The sequence below is a fragment of the Haemorhous mexicanus genome, chromosome 22 (genome assembly GCF_027477595.1).
Source record: "Haemorhous mexicanus isolate bHaeMex1 chromosome 22, bHaeMex1.pri, whole genome shotgun sequence".
Lineage (NCBI taxonomy): Eukaryota > Metazoa > Chordata > Aves > Passeriformes > Fringillidae > Haemorhous > Haemorhous mexicanus.
In genome coordinates, this window is record NC_082362.1 from 3,263,631 (window position 1) to 3,270,734 (window position 7,104).

A 7,104-nucleotide genomic window follows, 5' to 3' on the forward strand; every position below is an offset into this window, starting at 1 on the left:
CCCTTCCATCCAAATTATTATAACTCTGAAATTAAGGAGCTTTCAGACAAAGATATGGAAAAAGAAGTAACAGTTCCTTACTAGTATGCATGTGTATATCAAGGCAAACAAACAACAGAAGCAGCAACAAACAGAAGCACAATCCCAGCCCAGCCTTGTCCTGCTGCAGGGAGAAGGGCAGTTCCATGCACAGCCAGCAGGGGCACTGCTGGCTCCCAGCAGGCAGGGTGGGTGCAATGGTTATTGCTTCTGAAATATTGTGCATGCTAACGACAGAAAACTTCCTGTTTATATACTGTATTTTATATATATATTCACTGATTTTCCCAGAATAAACATACATAGGGTAATATTTTCCCCAAAATCATTAACATATTTTTTCTACCATTTATGCATGCATTTTCCTGTCCTAGGGGTCTTTTTGATGGTCCCTGGTGGTTGGCAACCCCGAAGTCATACTGACCACTCAGGGAACTGGTAGAAGCTGGCATGGCCAGGCTGGTTGTGTTCCAGCTCTTCTTACAGAATGGGCATTGAGCAGCTCCAGAACATCCAACAGCACTGATTCAGCGCCGAGTCACAAGAAACTAGCAGCATTTTGGTAGAGGAGGATGAGGCGGGGGGGAGAGCTCATCACACATCTGAGAACTTCACAAAACCAAGGATAATTAGTTCCATTCTTTTCCAGGTAATTTTATGGTAGTAAGCACTGTGACTTTTTAGTCAGCCTACATGACCTCTGATACTATTAAGAGCAATTAAAAGAGTAAAACACAATTCCAGCAGCTGCTATTTGAAGTGTCCTAGTGCAGCACCTAGGCATTCATAAATTACACAGGAATCATGTTAACAAAATGAAATATTTAATCACAGCACACCTGACCATCTGATAATTCCTGTCTTTACCAGCCTAATTTTATTTACTTAGTCAACATGATGATCAGGTTCAATAAGAATGACTTTAGTATCAATCAACACACAGAATACTTGAGAAGTGAATTCACTTAATCTAAACTCTACTGTACTTCTTTACCTACAATAGCATTGGGGCTGACACATTTTTCAGAGAGAGAAATTGCCGTCCTCACCGGTGCAAGCCATTACTCTGTATTTCTGTACTACAAAGGTCATGTACAGCAAACAAAAGACTGAGATCTAAAGACAAACAAAATTTTTTAAATTTTGCTGGGGCTCTCACAAAGAGCTAATCCAACACTAAGCATCCATTCACATTCCTTCACCTTGAGGAAAAAAATCATCTGGTAAGTTTACAGGTGGTATCCAAAGCGAGCACCTTTGCACAGTGGCTTCATGCAGTCAAGTCCCCTGTGTCCTCATTGGAGTACTGCTGCCTACCACAGCACACATCAGGGCACTGACTGGGAAACCCATCATCCCACCACTCTTTAGCAGGAATCAGCCCCCTCCACTTGGTCATTTCATTCCCTCTGCAGCTCTTTCCTTTGTTCTTATTATTACATTGAATCAAATGAACCAGAGCACTGATTTCCATGGAATTAATTACATGTGTTCTTCCTTGTGTTAAAAGAAGAACATTGGTCAATCCTATTACGAGGCTCCCTTCACCGAGGAAAAAAAGTCCAGGGACCAGAAATAAAAGTCAACTCAACCAGAGTTTGGGAATGCGTTAGAAAATTACAAATACACAGTCTTTTCAGAGGAGCACAAGTTTCAATCAAACATCTATGAAAAGGTTTCATGTCCTGATGGATAAGAAAAAAGGTGGTACCTCAGTCATCCCTAGGGCCCCTTATACTATGCTGCTTGAGAGACAAACTTTTATGCCATCTAATTTACATAACAGAATTACAAGCCTATTTTTTAGTTTAGTTACTGTTTCCTTTAAAATGCTTTATTGGATTTTGTTATCTTAAATGCAGAGTTTAATTAAACAAGCAGAAAAAATATGAGATATATTTACAAAAGGAGTCTAAAAGTTGTTCCACATTGTGAGATACTGACTGAAACATTTGTACACTAACAACTCCGCTACATGATTAGCTTACAGCAGGCAGCTGCACTCGTGAAATAGTCACCATGCAGATGTTTCTCTCAAGCACCTCACATACCAAACCTTTGGTAAAAGAAGACTGCAAACAAAAAACTGGCAACACAACAGGTGATACCCAAAATACTTCTGTGATTGAAAACGTTGTTGTGAAGCCAAGAGAGGCCAATAAGGTTTTATGTCCATAGAGATGTACAATTATATGCCAACCTCTCTTCAACACCAGGCTAACAGGCTTCTGCAGCAATTTTTTGTTGTCAGCTGAAGCTGTTCTTTGCTGGTGGCTATGTTGTTGCACACAGAGCCAATGATATGGGAACCATATGTTTATGAAAACTCAGAATTTTAGAAGCATATAATGTACTTAAGCGAGTGGAGGAAAACAGCAATATTTATATAGGCAAATCAGCAAGTTTGTGAAAACAAGAACAAGGCTTGTAACAAGAATGCAACTTGTTAGGTAGAAACAACTTGTAACAGAACACAAAATAGCTGCTAGGTAAAGGCAATAAAGATAAGAAAACTGAGTAAAGCAAGGCTCAGGTACTGTTGAAATCCATAAAGCAGAACCCAAACCAGCCAGGACCAGGCTCCTGGCTTTGGCCAGGACAAACTGACCTGGGAGAAAGCCAAACCTCCACTGCACTTGAGCAGAAGTCAAGTGGTGAACACCAAGGAAGAAGATCTTCAGCAAGAAGACCCCTGCCCAAGACCCCCAGGGGCCACAGCACCACAGAAAACTAATTATAATATGAAATGCAGGGAAGCAGAGTGGGCAGGGAATGGGTGGGCAGGGAGGTGTGGGCTTGTGAGATCAATGTGTATTTAAACCTGAAACCTGTCTCACCAGGTACGCATGTATGAAGGAAATATCCCTCACATGTCCCACCTGGTAATAGCATATCTACTTTACAATTTTAATTGTAAAGTGCTTATTCACCAACCCACCACTAATATGCTTAGAAAGATGGATCAACTCTTCTACGAGGAAAGGCTGAAAAAATATATTTTTACATAAATATTAATAGCAAAATAAAGGGTAATACCAACTTTGTTCTCAACTGGATGCAGGAGGGAACTTGGTAACTGCAGATAAGGTGGAAATACACTTTGCCTCAGTTTTTAGTGGGAAGATGGCTCATTCTCAGGACAATTGTCCTCCTGGGTTGGTAGATGGTGTCAGGGAGCAGAATGATCCCCTGCTATTCAGGAGAAGGCCATCAGAGAACTGCTAAACCACTTGGATGTTCATAAATCTACTGGCCCAGATGGGATCCACCCCAGGGTGATGAGGGAGCTGGCAGATGAGCTTGTGAAGCTGCTCTCCATCCTTTACCTACAGTCCTGGCTCACTGGTGAGGTTCCACATGACTGAAAGCTGCCCAATGTGACACCCATTTACAAACAGAATGGGAAGGAAAATTCTGGTAATTACAGACCAGTTAGTCTAATCTCAATTTCTGGTAAGGTAATGGAACAGTTTGAGCATCATATTGAGCAGAATCACACAGCATTTACAGGATGGCCAGGGTATCAGACCCAGCCAGCAGGGGTTTAGGAGGGGTAGGTCATATTTGACCAACCTGGTCTCTTTTTATGACCAGTGACCCTCCTGATGGATGCAGAAAAGGCTGTGGATGTTGTGTACCCAGACTTAAGCGAGGCCTTTGACACTATCTCCCACAGCACACTCCTGGAAAAGCTGTAGTCCACGGTGTGGACAGGAGCACTCTATGCTGGGTTCAGAACTGGCTGGATCGCTGGCACAGAGAGTGGTGAACAGTGGTGAACGGGGCTGCATCCAGCTGGCAGCCAGACACCAGGGGTGTCCCTCAGGGCTCTGTGCTGGGGCCAGCTCTGTTCAACGTTTTTATTGACAACAGAGATGAGAAAATTAAGTCTTACAATAGTAAATCTGCAAGTAACACCAAGCTGGGAGAGTGTGTTAAGCTGCTGGAAGGCAGGAGGGCTCTGCAGAGACTGGAATGGTTGGATGGATGGGCAGAGTTTAATAAGAGGAAGTTTCATAAATCCAAGTGCCAAGTCCTGCATTTTGACCACAATAACCCCTGCAATGCTCTAGGCTGAGACAGTGTGGCTGGACAGTGCCCAGGCAGAAAGGGACCTGGGGGTACTGGTCAACAGTGACTGACCATGAGCCAGCAGAGTGCCCTGGTGGCCAAGAAGGCCAAGGGCTCCTGGCCTGGATCAGGAATGGTGTGGCCAGCAGGAGCAGGGAGCTCATTCTGCCCCTGTACTGGGCACTGGTGAGGGCACACCTGGAGTGCTGTGTCCAGTTCTGGCCCCTCAGGTTGGGAAGGACCTTGGGACACTCGAGCACATCCAGAGGGGGCAACGAGGCTGGAGAGGGGCTGGGAACACAAACCCTGAGAGGAACCACTGAGGGAGCTGGGGGTGCTCAGCCTGGAGAAAAGGAGACTCAGGGGTGACCTCATCACTCTACAACTCCCTGACAGGTGGCTGTGCTCAGGTGGGGTTGGGCTCTTTCTCCAGGCAGCAATGCCAGAACCAGGGGACACAGCCTTAAGCTGCGCCAAGAGAAATATAGGTTGGATATTAGGAAAAAGTCTTTTACAGAAGGGGTGATAAAGTTCTGGAATGCCTGCCCGGGGAGGTGGTGAAATCACTGCCCCTAGATGTGTTTAAGAAAAGGACTGGATGTGGTGGCATTAGGTGCCATGGTTTAGTTCATGTGTTAGGTCATGAGTTAAACTATCTGATCTTGAAGGTCTCTTCCAACATTGTGATTCTGCCGTTGGGATCGGCCAGTCTGGAGAAAAGAAGGCCTCAAGATGACCAAATTGTGGCCTTCTAGAACCTAAAAGTAGCCTACAAAAGACCCAGACAGGGAATTTGATCAAGGGCCTGGAGAGACAGGGCCAGGAGGAAGGGCTTCACACTAACAGAGGACAGGGTTAGACTGGATATTTTGAGGATGGTAATGTCTATATAGATAGTTTGAGTTACAAGGTATCAACACAATGTAATACATCTACATAATTAGATACCAATATAACCTAAATCATAGCTTCTTATACCTATAAAACCCGATACAAATAACTTTCTATACAATGTAATGGCTAGTAAATGGTTAACTAGTTGTTTAACAATTAATAGAAAAAAAAGAAGAAAAAAATTTCCAGGTAGATAGCTTTAGAGACAGACACATATAGTACTAATGAGAAAATGGCAAATGTAAAGCAAATTAGCCATGAAACAAATAATTTAGGACCAAACAGACCAAAGAACACCATAACTGCACATGCTCCAAAGACAAAGTTGAAAAGTTCAGGTGTGAAGAAGACCTTGAAAGCCTTCATCAAAGACCCCCTGTAAAAAAGCATTTTTGTGATTCATGTCAATTGGCAATGGAATCAGCAAATGCTTGTATCTGCTGTGTCAAAAGCGGACACGTTCTCTGGAATAACTACAAAGAACGGTTTTGAAATTTTCTGACCAAATAGCCAAATAAAGCATCAAACAAGAAAACAGAAGCAGCATAGTAAAGTGAAGTACCAAACAATTGATGCTTAGAATAAAATAGAGGAAGTTGCAGTACAGCTAAGGGATATTGTGACAAAGTGACTAAATGTTTATGTATAATAAAAAGCTTGGTGCATTTGTACCAGACTAAAATTAAGTAGAAGACACCACTGAAAGGCCTCCCTCCAGATGACCACAAGGACAGGAAGCCAACGACCACCCAGAAAGACGAAATTGCTGATCCCAGCTTATTGATATTTGCTGATTCAGACTAACACAAGCTCACTGGAAAATGCTTTGTAGACTTAAAAATAATATATATACTTTGTTGAAATTGTAAGTGGTGCGCGCTGTTAGTGGAGCAGTGACTCCCTGGCCACCCAGCGCCGCTTACCAGCTTGCTTTAAAATAAAAGATATAAAAAATAAAATTCAGTTTGGCTATCGAAATTTTATATCACCCCAACAACCCCCAAACTGGGGAGACCCATGCGAAATGCAAAAGAACTATCTAATAACCATGAGCTCATAGTACGTAAATTACTTCTGGCACGTATATCATATTGTTATGTTAGTAACACTAAGCAATACTTACTGTATAAATATACCACAGCAGTTTACAAGGCTGGGGGAGTTAGCCGGAGATATCCTCCTCACCACCAGCAGGCCGTGCCAGCTTCCACCCCTCCACTCACAGCCCTCGCTCCACCCCTTCCCTTCCGCGCCCGACGGCCGCCGCCACGCGCAGGGCTCGGGCACGCGCGCGCCGCCCCGCCAGCCAATGGGAGGCGGCGGCGCGGCGGTAGCGCCCCCTCCTGCCCGCGGCGGAGCAAGGGCACCCCGCCGAGCCAGCGCCGCGAGCCGTGGCCTGGACCGCCAATCCCCCCTCAGCCCCTCAGCGCCGCAGCCTCCGGGACCGCGCGTCACGGTCCGTCCCTCGCCCCACCTCGCCGGCCCCGGGCCCGCCTCCCACTCACCCGCGCCGGGCGCAGGTAGTCCGGCTCCTCTGGCTGGAGACGCCGCACGGCTGCGGGAGGAGCGCCGGACCAGCGGAGGTTTTTCCGCGGGCTCTCGGTGCTGCCGAGCGGCCCCGCTCCTCGCGCGGTGTCGGGCCAACCCCAGCGCCGCGCCGGGCGGGGGAATGATTCGCTCGCGCAGCCGCGGCGGCGCAGGCGCTCGCGGGGGCCGCCGGGAAGCGCAGTCTGCGGGCCGGAGCTCCCGCCGGGCAGCGCGCCAGGGGCACGGGCCGGGCGTGCCCGCCGCGCCCCTCCTGCCGCCCGCAGCCCCGAGGGTCCCAGGACCTCGGCACATGCCCCTGTTCGCTCAGAGCGGCCATGCTGGACACCCGGAACTGCTCTCCATGTTATGAATTGAAGCAAACTCCGATAAGCTTAGTCCAATTGGAATTTATTAATTACAGCAAGCAAGGCATAAGCAAAATCAGCGCTGGGCAACAGGGGAGCCTCCGCTTGCCAAGGACTGCCGAGCCCACTGTTCGATACAGTCTAGCTTTTATACTGTATCTCTTCTCGTTGGTGACGTGTCCAGAAAGTACTCTGCGGATGTGTCTTC

General features: G+C 46.6%; 1 protein-coding gene across 10 annotated transcripts in view; it reads right to left on the reverse strand.

Annotated features, from left to right (window-relative positions):
* GTF2I (general transcription factor IIi) overlaps positions 1-6,643 on the reverse strand; it is an 80,459-nt gene extending 73,816 nt beyond the window's left edge. For all 10 annotated transcript variants that reach the window (XM_059866328.1, XM_059866326.1, XM_059866325.1 and 7 more), the window contains exon 1: positions 6,510-6,643. The gene's annotated coding sequence lies outside the window, so the exon portion shown is untranslated. The remainder of the gene's footprint in view (positions 1-6,509) is intronic.
* Between the last annotated feature and the right edge of the window lie 461 nt (positions 6,644-7,104).